We start from the raw sequence: 16,346 nt of genomic DNA, 5'->3' as shown, positions 1-16,346 counted from the left end.
AATTACTTCCTCCCCGTCTTCACCTTATGGAGGAGGGCGGGGACGAGATGCAATCCACTCAAGTAACTGCAGGGAAAGACCCCTACATAGTGAGCTGGAGGCGGCACCCCCGGCCAGGTTGGGGCGTCCATCGATCACGGAGTCCCGGGAGCACGTGCACCCGCACCTGCGCCCGTCCGACTGCGCGCCCTCGCCGCGGGGCTGGTCCTTCTCCGAGCTCCGCGGTCAGGAGGCGGGGCGGCGGCGCGCGCACGCGAGGGGGCGGGGCCTCAGGGAGCCGACGTGCCGACGTTGGCGCCGCGGCGGCCGGTGACGTGTCATCAGCGCCTGATCCGCCCCCTCCCTCCTCGCCGGCTCTGTGGGTCTGTCTGGCGGTCGGGCGGTCTCTGGGCGCCGTGCCTGGGACTAGTAGTGACCCCAGCAAGCGCTGGCGTGGGGCGCGGACGAGGGCGCGCGGCGCAGCTGTCCGCTGGCATCCTCAGCCCTGCCTTCCGCTCCCGACCCAGCGTGGGAAGTGAAAATAAAAGCGAAAGGGAGGGAGGCGCTGAGGCAGGAGCCGACGGAGTGTGATGGGGAGCTCATGAGCCGGGCCGAGAGGTGAGGAGGTGGAGGTGGGAAGAGGCGAAGGGGCGCCGGGCCCGGGGAGACTGGCGGGAGGCGGGACCTGCGGGGCGGGTGACATGACTGGGCTCGTCCCTAGGGCGATTCTTGTTCGGCCCCGGAGGCAAGCCCGGAGCTGTCATCCCTCTTCGGGCCTGAGGACTTACCCAGTCTCCGACAGTCTCGACCCATTCCTGGAATTTGTCGGTGGGGGTAGGGATCAGAAATGAACTCGAGGCACAACTTGCCCAGGGTTAGGCCACAACGTGATGACAGATGGGATGCTTTTCTTTCCTGTGTGTGGGTAATTTGTTTTCGTTAGTTTTGTTCCCATTACAAAGCTGTGGTAACTTTTTCGTTTTTTTCACCTAGCTTTTGGGAGAGAAGTCTGCTTCATTGTATTTTTTATTCCCACACTGAAAAGTGGATAGACTGGATAGGGAGTTGACCATGGTGATTTGTGGGTGAATTTAGCAATCGAGGAGTCTAGAATGTCATTTTGAAATAAGTAAATGTGTGTGTACGCGCCTCAGGGAGGTGTGGGTACATGGGCGGTTGTTTTAAATAGACTTATAAATTAGCCTATTCATCCAGTGCAGTGTGTTCATGTATTTTGCTATCTTTTGGTTTAAAAGAAGCATAATTTTAGCAGTAGCTAAAAGTTTGATATGAATGGTATCACGTGTGCGTCTCAAACTAGTAATCATATTTTCTGTCTTTCTGTTTCTAAGTAAGGTTAGATTGAATAGCTGATATCTCTGTCACCAGATTTCATGTTTCATAGATTGAAATCATTTTCTGAATTTCAAAGTGTTTTCAGAAGTTGAGAATTCAGCTTTTGATTCTCCTTGGATTATGCGCCTGGTCATAAATCTTTTATTTTAATAATGGTTATAATAATAGTTTTGCATGGGAAAAATGCTCCTTAGAGATGCCAGTTAAGTGTAGGCTAAATAATCTTATTTGAGTGAATTAATTTTTCGTGACTTCGCCTTCTTGATCCCTGCTGAACAGTTTTCTTTTGTCATTCATTCATTCATGTCTTCAAATGTGCCGGGCACCCTGCTAAGTCTAGGAAATTAAGAGAGACACAGTGCCTGTGCTTATGACACTTTCTATAGTTCAGCATCCTTTTAATAGAGATTCTTGACCAGAGTTCCTCTTCATGCGGTAGATCTCTAAGTTGATCAAAGCAAGGCTTTTTGGAAGAATAAGTTATTGTCAATGTTTATACGTAACTGGCATTGAAAGAGGAGCAGATTATTTTCCTTGAACAGCATGACTTAATTTTGCCTTTGATCAAAAAGATAGTATACATGCCAGCGTATTGAAAAGATAGTATACATGCCAGCGTATTGCCAGTTAAGAAGAGTGAATTTTTCTTTCTGCAAAGTTGGCTGAAATATAAAGTTCACAATTGGAAATCAGTTTCTGCCTGAAAAAAAGACTGTGTTTCTAGTTTTTACATTGGTCTGATTGATCTGTGTGTTAATAACTTGTAATTCATAAGAATTCTATGCACAAAGCATGTTCATCAGGAACATGTCTGGTACTTATTGAGTGAAGTAAATTTATTGCCCCATTGCACTTCCCCTGGGGAGATAGTTAGCTAAGACCTTTCAGTACAAAATATGTCTTCTTTTTTCTTGGTGAGGAAGATTTGTGCTAACATCTGTGCCATCTTCCTCTATTTTGTATATGGGTTGGGCTGCCTCCACAGCATGGCTGATGGGTGGAGTAGGTCCATGCCCAGGATCCAAACCTGCAAACCCAGGCTGCTGAAGCGGAGCATGCTGAACTTTAACCACTCAGATGTGGGGCTGGCTCCCAAAATATATCTTGATAGAATGTGGCACAGTTTTTCAACTTTGAGAAGATATCTGCCTGAAGTCAGAATTTTAGCAAGCTCAAACATTTATGGAAAGAAAAAGTGCATAATTACCAAAGAGGAGAGAGTAAGGTATCTAATATGTATTTAGTAACCATCAGAAGGCAGACATTATGTGTCTATCTCCTACATTATACTGTTAAGTTACTTAAAATAGGGACTGGATCTTTTTTCTTGTATCTTTTGCCTAGTATAATATCTGGCACATAGTAGACAGACCCTATATAAATGTTCATTCATTCAACATATATCATCTTAAATCTTCTATTTTGCATGTAGATGAATGAGTATGTGTGAGTATGTCTACTGTGTGTTCAGTGTCATTTTTCTGCTATCCGTTGGCTATGATAATCTGTCTTCCAGGTCATCTTAACTTATTTCTGAAACTCTAATTCTTAATTCAAAGTTAATGCAATTTAGTTCAGGTTTGAGTATTCTGATTTAATCAGAGTATTCGACTTGAAAGGGACAAAAAAATCACTTTGCAATCCCTCTTTATTTTATTGATCAGAAAATTGATAAAGAAGTTAACTGATTTTCTTCCAACAAACAAAAATTGGCATCTGAACTCATTTCTCTTTGTTGTTATTCTACTTCTTCCTACTATATGATTCTGCCTCTCCTCATTGTTCTTTGACTAGACTAACTCTTACAAATAAATTAAGGTAGATTCCCATTTATTGTCCCAGTTTTGGAGTTTTGGGCTAGTCTTCCTTTACCTCTGTGATTCACTCTTCAAAGAGACTTCTTAGGAATTGTGTTCATTATTAAGGGTTTGAAGTGACACGGAAAATTAGGGTGGAATTTGGGAAGATACATAATTAAAAAAACCTAGTAATCTGTAAGAAACTTACAAGTAACAGTAAGCATTCTCAGGATATGTTTTAATGAGATAATTGCCGAAAAATACTGTATTTGAAGAAGAGAAAGTTTACACCTAGTTATTTAATGACTAAACCAAAAAGTGTCAAACTACTGAATCAAACTTTCTTGGGCTGGTGTCTGGAAATGTCTATTTTCAAGCACCTCCCCAGTTTTTCCAATACAAGCACTTCATATTGTTTCATGTTGATAATTTCTACATTAAACCATAGAAATTCAAGAGCCTCTTAAATTTTGGATAATATTTATTCTCTTAAACCAGAACTTCAAAAGAAGGAAGGTAGTTCATCTCAGGCTTATGGAGTAAAGGAGACAGTTGCTAATGTTTTCCAGCATTTTCAAAGACTTGCTAGGTCTTTTGAAATTAAGTCAGTGACTAGCAAGTTACTCACTTGTGTGTAGCTAAGAGACATGACATGAATTTGACAGAGGAAAGTTTATATTCCATTCCAAGAGAAGTAATCCATGCTTACTGATGAAACAATTTATCTTTTTAGAAAAAATCCTTTATTTTAGAGTGAATGGAATGCCAAGCATGCTAGTCAGATGGAACAATATAAAAATGTTAAAAACTGCTTTTATTTATAAATAGAAATAAATATGCCTTCATCTTGAAATAAGAAACTTAATTATAAAATTCTACATAAATGATATATAAGAAGAAATTAATATGAGGGTGGTGTTCAATTTGCAAAAGTAATTGCAATACATCTTTTCCCAGGGTGCATGCGTTTTTCTAAAGTGAGTCTTGCTTTAAGTAGTACCTTTAGCACCAAGAAGGTTCACTAAACATTCTTTCTGAGCATTCTTTAAGGAGTGAAGGAAGCTTTGCAGAAATGTTAGCACTATGTATACTGTGGGGGTTGGGGTGGTAAAGAATAACCTAAAAATCCCTTCTGGAAAGCTTCACAGATGAATGCTCTAAGTACACATCATTGAACAAATATTTATTGAGTTTCTTGGCACAGGCCAAGAACCATGCAGGGTACCAGGGAAAAGCAAGACATGCACTACTTCTGCACTCTTGGAGATTATAGTCAAGATGCTGGCTTTGTGAGAGTGTTCAGTGAATTCACTTGAGGCGCGGAAAAATACTAATCTATGGCCAGTGAATGCTCTCCTGGTCAGCCTGAAGTTAGCAAAGTGAGGTTTTGTCACCCATTAGAAAAGTGAAATAGTTGGTATCTTAAGTCACTGATTTTGGCCATCAGCTTGGAAAAAAATGAATCAGTGATAATGGAGTTTGAAGAGTGACTGATTTAACTCCAGTTTTTCACTGCTCTTCTGTTTATATTTATTAGGAACAGAACACTGGAAGAACATTGCTGAAATTCTAAATCCAGTGGACATTTTACCACATTTCTTGACAGCATTTGATGTGGTTGACTGTACCTCTTTCTTAAAACTCTCTCTTCCCTTGGTTTAGGAGACACCACGCTTCTGCTTTTCCTTGGCCTTTTTTTGCCTCCTTCTGTTCAAAATCTCTTTTATAGACCTTTTCCACCTGTTTATTCCTTAAGGGCTCGTGTTCCTTCCCCTTGTGCTGTCTTTTCTTCTTAGTCTACACACAGATCCTTGGGTAATTTTTAACTCTTCCTGTGGATTTCCTAATGATTCTTGTATCCTGAAACCAGACCTCTCTCCTGAACTCCACACCGAGAATTTGGTACCTCCCAATCATTTCTACTTGAATGTCATACAGACATCTCAAACTCGACTTGTTTAAGATTGAACTCATGATAATCCTACCCCCTCCCCCACCCAAAAAAGAAAACGCTAAACCCTCTTTGCTCTAGTTAAGTGAATTGTACCATCAACCTGATCTATAAATGTGGAAGTCAGCCTTGATCCTCATCCCCTTCCCATGACAATTACAGATAATTGGAATAAGCCAAGTAGATTTGACTTAATCACTTGGATTCATCCACTTTTCTCTAAATCACTACGATTACTTCAATCCAGCAACCCGTCTTCTCTTCATCTTTCATCTGGATTGTTTCAACAACCTTCTGTTATCTTTCCTCTTCCAGTCTTGCCTTCCTGTGGTCCACTGCCTTCACTGCAGTCTTACGAATCCTTAGGAAACACAGCTCAAGTCAAAAACTCTCTTGCAGATTTCTTTTACTATTAGAATAATTTCTAAACAACATGACTTATAAGGTCCTTTGTAACTTATTCCTACCTCTCTCTCCAGCTCCGTCTCTTGTCACGTTACTCCTTGACCACCACACTCCAGTCATCTCTTTCAGTTCCTTGAATGTGAAATGTTCTCACTCTTCAGCTGGAATGTATTGCCCTCTTTGCCTGGCTAACTCTTCATCTTTGAAGTCTCAATACTAGAAAGCTGCTTCTCCTTCCTGACCTCCTTTCTTGTTAGGCTAGAGGCACTTGCTCTGTGTTACAGTAACACTCTTTACTGCCCGCTTTTATAGCAGTCTTATTTTGCATTAGGTAGCTTGTTTAATTTGCTTGTCTTCCCCATCAGACTGTGAGCTTCATGAGGGAAGGTACCAGATTGATTTTGCTTACCATGGTCTACCCAGCCTGGTGTCCAGTATGTAGTAGAAATATTAGTTAAATGAGTGAAACCTGTTCTACGTTCTTCTATGATTTTCCTTGTGAGTCCACTCCTACTCTAGGGTTTCTAGCAACTATCAACTTTTCTTTTACCCTTGCTTTTGCTTTTCTGCTTTAGCTTTGTTAGCTTGAGATTTAGAAAATGCTTAGATAATTTTAGAATTAAATTTCTGCGTATGTAAGTTCTTGAGTTCTTTGAGAAGAATGGCATCATGAGTTGAATAAATGACATTAGATTTTGATTTCTTTTGTGTTTGAGTAAACTTACTATTTTGTAAAGCATTTTATCTTCTTAAGGGCTGAAATAAATTAAATAAACTAATTTCTGTGAAAGTATGTTTTTGAGGTCTTGAAATAAAGATGATATAAGTATTAAAAAAAATAAATGCATAGGAATCCAGACCTGTAAATGCTTCTGCCTCTTTTTTGTGGCAACTTTGACCACCCTTTATCCTTCTGGTCATCCATCCAGCCAGCCATTATATGAATACTAAGTGAGAACCTGCTTTGCCCCAGGCAGTGTTTTAGGTGCTGTGGACACTGCAGTAAACAAAGCAGAGTTCCCACCCTCACGGCGCTTGTATTCTCTTGGATGAAGTTGACAACAAATAAGGAAAACATATGTCGTGCGATAGGTGCCATGAAGTAAAGTGGGTTGGGTGCAAGAGAAGGATCAAGGAAGGGGGGTGCTTTTTTAGATAAGAGTGGTCAGAGAAGGCTTCTCTGGTAAAGAGACATTTGAGCAAAGACCTGAAGGAAATGGGGTGCTACCTGTGTGGCATCTAGAGGAAGAATGTTCATGCAGAGCGATCTGCTTGGTGTAGTTATATCACTGGAAGGAATGCTAATATGGATGCCCCAGAGTGAGCAGGGAGTAGAGTTACAGGAGATCGAGTCAAAAAGTAGGAGAAAGCCAGGTTCCTTGGGGCTTTTGAAGGTTACTCAGAGATATGGGAAACGTTTGGAGGGTTTTGAGCAGAGGAGAGCCACAATGTTACTCGTTTTAGAAAGAATCATTCTTGTTTATATGTGTAAACTAGATTGTTAGGGAGTGAAGGTGAAAACAGGGATACTAGAAAAGCCCTTGCAATAATCCAGGGAAGAGATGATAAGTGGTCAGATTCTGGATATATTTTGAAGATAGAGTTGGGAGAATTTGCTGATAAATTGAATGGAGTAAAGCATAACTCCAAGTCTTCTGGCCTGGGCAACAGGCGGAATGGAGTTGTGACTTACTAAAGTGAGGTGGACCACACAGCAGGAGGTTTGCAGTGGGAGATCAATTTTGATATTTTTAAGTTTGTGCCAGCTCTTAGACATCCAAGTGGAGATGTGGAAGAGGCAGTGGGTACACAAATCTGGGGTACAGATGAGATGTGCAGGATGGAGATAAGAATTTGGTGTTTGTCAGAATATAAATGATACTTAAAGCCATGGGACTGAATAGGATCCCCTGGGGAAGAGTGTAGCTAGAGAAAAGGTCTAAGCGCTGAGCTCAGGGGTACAACAATGTTTAAAGGCTGGGTGGATGAGGAGGAACCAACAAGAGAGGAAAGTGCCAGTAATGTGGGAGAAAAACCAAGAAATATTGGTGTTCTAGAAGTCAAGTGAAGCAACTGTATCTAGAAGGGCTGGGTCAAAAACTCCTGACAGGGATCAAACAAGTACTGAGAAGAAACATTGAGGATGGCAATATTGAAGTTGTTTGTGACCTTAATAGCTCTTTTGGTAGAACAGTGGAGGTAGAAGCCTGACTGCGCGAGAGTTTTCGCTGTAGGTAGGGAGGGAGCAGAAAAGTGGGGTGTTAGTTGAAGAGGGCTGTGGAGTCAGCAGAGGTTTTTAAATGTGGGAACTGCTACGGCATATTGTTAGGCTTTGGAAATGATCCAATAGAGAAAATATTACTAATGAGAGAGGAGACAGTTTCACTCCAGCAACTCTTATCAGTGTATCCCCACTGAATAAATTTTTCTTGAAAGAATTAATCAATGAATGAATAAAAGTTCACCAGATGCAGTATATTTTTTTTTATCAGTGCTGATAAAAAGTAGGATAAAGAACTTTTTTTTTTTGATTTTTTTTTTTTGAGGAAGATTATCCCTAAGCTAACATCTGCTGCCAATCCTCCTCTTTTTGCCGAGGAAGACTGGCCCTGAGCTAACATCCGTGCCCATCTTCCTCTACTTTATATGTGGGAGCCTACCACAGCATGGCTTGCCAAGCGCTGCCATGTCCGCACCTGGAATCCGAACTGGTGAACCCTGGGCCGCTGAAGTAGAAGGTGGAAACTCAACCGCTGCGCCACCCCGCCGGCCCCAGGATAAAGAACATTTTGGTTAACACCTGCATTTTCAGATGGTTCTGAGAATTGATTAGGTTTCAGCCTTCCTTGGTTAAAGCACCATCTTGAAGTTTCCTTTCTCACCTTGGTGGACCTGTGTTTCTCAAGTCTTTGCAGCTGCCCTTACAAATTGTCTCTTAAGGTGTGTCACCACTATGGACATTTCTCATCTTTTACTTTGTGTTCATTTATCCCATTTAAACTTTTAAAAAGTTGGTAGCTATTTCAAAAATTTGAAGACCTCTTAGGAACTGTTACCCTTAGCTTAAGAAAATAGAAAATTTGCTGAAGAGTGAAGTCAGATTTTTAAATATTCAGAGTAGGGTTGCTGATTAAAATACAGAATGCAGAGTTGAATTTGAACTTCAGGTAAACAACAAATAATTTCTTAGTATAATAGGCCTCATACAATATTTGGGACATACTTGCGTGGGACATACTTATACTAAGAAAATTACTTGTTGTTTACCTGAAATTCAAATTTAACTCTGCATTCTAAATTTTTATTGGCTAAATCTAGCAACTGTAATTTAGAGGAAAGGTTTGGATGATTCTTAGTCTAAGAATATAAACAAAAGGTAAACTGTCAGAATTTGGGTCTCTTGAAAATGTAATCCTGATGGTGTAGTCACACCTAACTGATGATCAAGAAGAGGGAGGTATCTCAAGTAACTGATGTTGCTGTGCCTGGATATTTTAAAAGAATATGAAATTGAACATGGAAAGAGAGTATACAAACCAAGGACAAATAAAAGAAAAGAGAATTTGTAAGAACTGGGAGCATATCCTTGAAGAAACGTTAGGGTTCACAAGAACAATTTTTAAGTTATATTCATCAGTCTGTTTCTAGAGGCAAGTGCTAGCATGTTAAAAAAGAGAAAATGAGTTTACTTAATCTGCTTCCTTCTTTTATGCTAAGGAGTATAGAGAATGGACTCTCGATGGGCAGAATTGCCAATGAAATGGAAGAATTGATTTGGGTTAAATGGAATTGAAGCACCTTATGGGTGGAAATATTAAAAGAGCACCCGGATGTTCAGTGTTCAGATGTTCAGTCTGTCATAAGCCTGAGAATTTTCAGATGGTGTTTTCAGAACCTGCAATTTGCCAGACACTCATTTTGATGCTTTCACAACTTACCATCTCTTATTAGCCTCCTGTGTTTATTTAAAACTTTTAATAATGGAATAATTCAATAATATGGGGAATTTCGGGAAATAATGTAACAAACACTGATGAACTCGTGATGCAGATTTAATTAGTATTAATTTTTACCTTATTTGCTTCAGGTGTTTCTCTTCTAAAAAATACTGCTAAATTTGTTTTTCTTTTTGTCACTTTTTCTCCCCTCCCCTTCATTCCACTACTTTGAAGCTGGTGTGTATAGTTATCATGCATATTTCTACATACTTCTGTGTGACAGGATGTAAACTAAGGCATAATGAGGGAGTTGATGGAAAGAAGTGGAACTGATTAGTGTGGTGAAGAGAAGACTTGAAGTAGGGTGAAAGTGTCTTCAACTAGAAGTCACTCATATGAAAAGGAATGCTTAAATTTGGTAACTTATTGACATTACGCAATACAGATAGTTTTTTACCTTTAAGATCAGAAAGGAACATCCAGTACTTAGTGATCAGTTATTTTATGGTCTATACTTACATGGAAATTTTTATTAAACATCGAAAAACATTGTTCAGCCTATGCAGATGTCATTTTTATTAAAATGTCAACAAAAATTGATTTTCCTAATATCTTCACAGTAAAAATTAACCAGCGATCTTTAGAGAAATGACATTACTATTTAAAAAATTGATAAAATCAAATGCTGTAATTTTCAAAGCACAAGAGAAAGTGAAATTTTAAAATATCTTCCTAATATGGTGCTTTTCGAAGCATGATATTTCTTTTCAGTAATTAAATTTTAAAAAAGGTGGGAGGTGTCATTGATGAAACCTGTTGTTTTCCTCAGTTGGAATAGGTATAGTTTGTTTCTAAGGAAAATGGCTTAGAAGTTAGACTAAAGGAAGAGGGAGAAATCTGGGCCTGACCCTTTCAAACAGCTCTTCGGTTGAGGAAGCTGTGGATAGCAGAGGATGGAGTGTGAGAAGGCAGACAGTTCAGCTCAGAGCAAGTCACAGAAGACGTCCCGGTGAGCTGTATTTGGCAGGCTGCATTTCTGACAGATATAAAGGGCAAGAGTACCCTGTTTTTATAAGTAATTAAGTTTTTTCTCATAAGTATTGAAGCAAACAGTTCAGACCAGAATGTTAAATAATGGTCATGTCCGTACATTTTTTCAGAAGGATTAAGTAAAGCATGTATTAAATACAATATAGTAGCACAATAGAATTCTTATTTCTATATATTTGTTCTAATTCACAGTCCCAGTGAGTTAGTAATTCACTTTTGTGTTTTTACATTTCTTGTTTACCATGTAAAATTCATTTGAGTCCTGATTTTAGTGTCTGATTTTTCTCTACTTGAGAGAGAAGGGTAGTGATTTCATCCCGTATTGCCAAGTATATGCCATCATCTTTTACATAGTGTCAGTGTTAGGGCTATTTAAGAATTTCCTCTACTGTGCACAAAACAATAAGTAAAGATTAAGGCCATCATGTCCTTTGATAGATATTTTTTGGCTTTGGAGTGTATAATCCTAGTCGTTTGGGTGTAAACACTTGAATCAGATTTCCGAAAGGTCACCAGTTGCAGAGCTCATGTTCGGGTAATGGTGCTCCATATAATTGTGATACAGAGGAACAAGTGTAAGGTCAGGAAAACCCTTTCTCTTTGAACAGCTAAGGCTGGTTCCAGAGCATCACTAGAGTTTTGGTTTGGTGTCTGAGGGTGCCTCTTGAGAGGAGGAGGTAGTCACGGTTTCAATTCAAATTAATCTTTTCAGGGTTTATTAAGGGGCAGGTATAAATTCCTTGGATCTGTCTTCCAGAGGCCCATAGATTAGTGTGGAATGAGAATTTTGCCTTTCTCAAGTAATCTGGACCGGGACCTCTTTCACTAGGCCAGTGTGGGAGAATTAAAATATGACTGCTCAGTAATATGCGGGCTTGTTTGATCCTTGTGGGGTGTTCTTTCTGACTACTTGTTCTCATCCGGTGCCGATATGTTATTCTAGCCACTTGTTTTCCTGAGGGCATTTTTAAAGAAAAACTTTTCTTATCCTTTGTTACAAGGAAAATTAATGTAACTATGGGGGTCTTCTGTGATTATAAAGACTATTCAGTTTATAGTTATGAGCCTGTCTAGGTCTCCTCCCCTCGCGACCATTTCTCACAACATAGCCCCATTGTTAAGTGACGTATGACTATATTTGGGTTTATCTAAAAAGTGTGTTTGTATGTATTTAATGATCTTTCCCTTGCTTTCTCTGTTCTCTGTGCTCCAAGTCTCTTTCCTAATTTGGTTGGAAACTATTCAAGAGCAGTTGCTTCTTGCTTAAGAATGAGTTAGAATCTAAAGTGAACTTGTTGGGTGGAAATTATGAATAGTTAAAATTACCCTCGAAAATCCCTTATTTGGACACTAGGTTGTCACAACATATTGTTTCTCACTATGTTGTACATAGCTGTGTTTTTCCTCCAGACTTGGAAGATATCACAGTTTCCTCAGATGAACCAGGTGAAAAAGTTGGCTTGTGTTGAATGGCCATGTTGTGTATTTTTTTAAAAAAGGGAGCATAGTTTTAAACATTGGAGTCGTGCAATGCAGCAAGATGCTCACAGTTTGAGATGCATGTGGTGATTGAAACAGACTAAGGGAGCATCATATTCTTGTTGCTCATCCCCCATTCACTCTGGAGCAAGTGTTCAGTATGTAAAATAGTGGGCAGAATCTCCAGTATTACTGTTTTTGTCTGTCTGCAGCTTTTATTTGGCTTATTGTGTTTGATTGATTCAAATAATTAAATGTGCCTGTGATGTGACTCTGCTGCACTAACCAGTTGATGGCAGTAAGATGCAATGTAAGAAGGAATAAAAGGTAAAAATTCTCTTTAGGATATACCATGAAAAATCACCTTTTTTTGAAATGGCATAATAGAGGATTATATGTATAATGTCTATTAAGGCTGATGTCTTTCTGAATTCTGATGTTGACAGTGTTAACTCTATCACAACTCGATTTTTTTAAAAGGTGAAGTAAAATATAAATATTCTAGTTTATTTTTCAAGATATGGGTTGTGGGCATATAGTTCTATTTTAAGTATTGAAATCTTCTTTTTTAAAGATTGGCCCTGAGCTAACATTTTTCCTTCTTCTCCCCAAAGAGCCCCCCAGTACATAGTTACATATTCTAGTTGCAGGCCTTTCTGGCCGTGCTATCTGAGACGCTGCTTCAGCATAACCTGATGAGCCGTGCTAGGTCCACGCCTAGGATCCGAACCTGTGAAACCCCAGGCCACCGAAGCGGAGCACACAAACGTAACCACTCAGCTACGGGGCTGGCCCCTTAAGTATTGAAATCTCAAATTCTAGTTTTTAGTCCATTCATGACCTACTTCATTATTCCAGTGTTTTTTTCCTTTACCTGCATTATATCACTTGACATTTTTTTTCCCCTAATAATTCTCTAGTATCCATGCTTGTCAGCAACTAATTGCTGACTTTATACTCATTAGGAAATATAGTTTGGCTGTTCTGGAGATTCTGTTATTTGTTCATAGTGAAAAATACATTAACTATATTTTCCTGACATTACTGTCAAGTAGTCAGACCTTTTTTAGAGTTCAGAAACATAGGTGTGGAATATGAAGAATAAATCTTACCAATTTTCGGTGTGGTACTTCAGAATAATATGTATTAGAATTCTAGCCCACTAGATTATTGATTATTGGCTAATATAATTTCACAAAGGGAAATACACTCTTCTCAGATTTTTTTCTTTCCTATTTGAATGTTAAAAAGGGCAATTAACTTATTCAAGACCTTTTCTTTTTATCTGTACTTATATCTAATCAACACTCTAAAGATTCATTCAGATAGTCACAGATGGGTACTTCTGGCCAATAAAAAATAGGCTTTTAGGGTTTCACTCTTAGAAATTATATTTGTTCTGAGGTGTTAATATTTCCTATTAAAGGAATTTTTCATTATACTTTTGTCATTTAGTAGACCATACTGAATGTGGAATAAAAACTACCGAGGTAACTATTGCAATGTAGGCCAGTTTATCTTAATGTGTATTCACCGTAGTCTTAGAAATCAGGAATTTTGACTGTGAACATTATAACATGTCTTTAAGACCTCCTAGTTGATCATCTTTTCCTTTTATGTGCACCTCAAATCCAGTACTTAATCCCTCTCATCATTTAGGCCCCACTGTCCTCCTATTGTCCCTGTGTTATAAGCCATAACCCTAGGTCATACCAACTTTTGTTCCTTTGCCAGATTGTTGCCACTCTAAATTCATGGTTTCCGGGATAAGTGGAGCATTCATTGCTACCCAAAACATTCTTTTATGGTTTGTTAGTTAGTTTCCTCTCTGTTGTTGGTAGTGAGGTCAAACTTTTGCCTCTGTCATCAAAAATTCCATCTCATCATCTTTTAAACAGTTTCAGCAGATCTCAAAGAAAACAGGAGTCGTCTTGGTGGAACTCCCTTTACCATGTTTTCTCTCCCCATTCACCTTCTTCTTCACCATGTTATAGACATCTGCACTTCCACTCATCCATCCCTCCATGCTTCTCCTTCTCTCCGGGTCTTCTCAATTTGACTTTTATACATTTCAGATACCTTTAAATGTTGGTAATCTTGGGGGCCAGCCTGCTGGTGCACCAGTTAAGTTCACATGCTCCGCTTTGGTGGTCCGGGGTTTGCCAGTTCAGATCCCAAGTATGGACCTACACACCGTTTGTCAAGCCATGCTGTGGCAGGCATTCCACATATAAAGTAGAGGAAGGCAGGTACAGATGTTAGCTCAGGGCTGGTCTTCTTCAGCAAAAAGAGGAGGATTGGTGGCAGATGTTAGCTTACGGCTAATCTTCCTAAAATAAATAGATAAATAAATAAATAAATGTTGGTAATCTTTTTACTGGTACAATTACAATGAGTTTTGAAGAACAGAGTTCTTAAAACTTATTTATACCCAGTACCTAGCACAGTTCCTGGCTAGATAGGAGAAACTCAAATATTTGTGAATAAATGATTTATAGATGATCATGAGCAAATGAGCTGTTACATTTTTAGTGTTGATTGTTCAACCTGAGGAAGAAAACAGATGAAACCAAATTAGAAAACCAGTAATATTATTTACTTCTCTTGACAAGTATAATTCGTGCTGATTATTATTATTATTATTTTACTGAGGAAGATTCGCCCTGAGCTAACATTAGTGTCAGTCTTCCTCTATTTTGTATGTGGGATGCTGCCACAGCGTGGCCAATAAGTGGAATAGGTCTGCGCCTGGAATCTGAATCCCCAAACCCAGGCCTCCAAAGCTGAGTATGTAGAAACCAACCACTATGCCACGGGGTGGGCCCCAATGCTGATAATTTTGATGGGAACTCAGGGAGCTTTAAAGTTTCCTGTTAGTGTAACAATGAGACTGGCCTCAGTGAGATCATTACCTGGCCCTACTATTAGATCTCTTCTTAGAGGTTAGGTTTATTTCTTGTTTTGTTAGGATTTGTTAGGTTTGTGGTGAATTAGAACAAAAATCAGTGAAGTCTTACTCCTTGTTTTTTTTAGAGAGGGATGGGGGATTCAGGAGATTCCTGTGAGATATGTGAAAATTATGGAAGTAGTGTTCTCAAGTACCCCATTTATGTTCATAAGACCATGCCTGAGGCAGACCCTTCTGTGTATCATAAGTCTCTTGTTCTGATGTAACCTTTTGAAAGCACTAACTTGTGTGGTAAAAGGTAGGTTCTAAGGCAGAATCTGTTTAGTTTAGTGTCAAGACCTTTCTTTAAAGACTTTTAATGTCAGTCATCATCAGTAGAATGCCTGTCTTTGCAGTCTCAGTTTATGTAGACAGTTTAAACCCCAGTGCCCTAAGGCATTGTTGTATCCCTTAGTTCTCCTCAGTGGGTGATATTAACTGTCTTCCATCTTGGGAGACTTGACTAAAAAGTCTTTCAACTCACTTTCAGTAAGACTTTATTCTCTCACAGACCCTGATTGAGAAAAGCTGCTAGGAAGCAGATTGTGCACCTAAACTTTGGCCTCTGAAATCTTAATAGATGGGAACTCCTTGGTCACTGTTGATTTGAGACAAAATTGTATGGTGACTTAAGAATAAATGATACTGCCTCTAAGATGGTGGTTCTTAAAGTATGACCAGCTGCATCACTTGAGAACTTGTTGGAAAAGTAAAATTCTTATGCCCCATGTCAGTGCCATCTGATCTGCTGAATCAGAAAATTGAGGGTGAATAGTAGGGTCTTGGGGCTCAGCAATTTGAGAAGCCTTCCAGGTGACTTTGATGCATACTAAAGTTTGAGGATCTCTGCTCTGTGCTGTCCACTAACTCCTGCTTCCTTTTTTCTTTCAAATGCTCCAAGAAGTATATTATCCAGTCTTAGAAAAATCCAGATGTGATTCCCTGAGTCATCTCGTTTCCAGAATTGCTCTCCTAAATTCATTCCCAATGGGTAGTTTAAAGTCAGCTTCTAGGACATTCATTTGCAAATTGGATCATTTTACTTTTCTGAATAAGATTCTTCAGTTTGATGTAGAGAATCCAACTGCTTTTTCATATTATTTCCTAATTGATCTGCAATGTAGTCATCTATTTTTTTGTTTCATGTAGTTTTTTGTTTCTGATTTTTAATGTAATTTTATTTTGGTCAGAAAATATGACCTATATCAGGGGTCAGCAAACTAGTTTGGTCACCCCGAGCCCAAGAATGGTTTTTACATTCCTGTGTGTCAAAGAGCTAGCTACAGGAACTTTAGGAAGAGTGTTCCAAGCAGAGGGAAGCACTAACGCAAATGCCTCTGAATGGAAACATGCTTATATTTCAAGAAGAGAATAAGCCGTGAGACTCTGAAAGCAAGGGATAATATTGTGTGAGATGAAATCAGTGAACATAAAACAAAATT

General features: G+C 39.1%; 1 protein-coding gene across 1 annotated transcript in view; it reads left to right on the top strand.

The window, feature by feature from the left end:
* The first annotated feature begins 263 nt into the window (after positions 1-263).
* Positions 264-16,346, top strand: part of ASCC3 (activating signal cointegrator 1 complex subunit 3) — a 322,615-nt gene continuing 306,532 nt past the window's right edge. Inside the window, exon 1 of the mRNA XM_014841095.3 lies at positions 264-597. The gene's annotated coding sequence lies outside the window, so the exon portion shown is untranslated. The remainder of the gene's footprint in view (positions 598-16,346) is intronic.

Source organism: Equus asinus, chromosome 24 (assembly GCF_041296235.1).
Source record: "Equus asinus isolate D_3611 breed Donkey chromosome 24, EquAss-T2T_v2, whole genome shotgun sequence".
NCBI classification, from domain to species: Eukaryota; Metazoa; Chordata; class Mammalia; order Perissodactyla; family Equidae; genus Equus; species Equus asinus.
The sequence above is the reverse complement of the archived record's forward strand: the minus strand, read 5'-3'. Positions and strand labels throughout refer to the sequence as shown.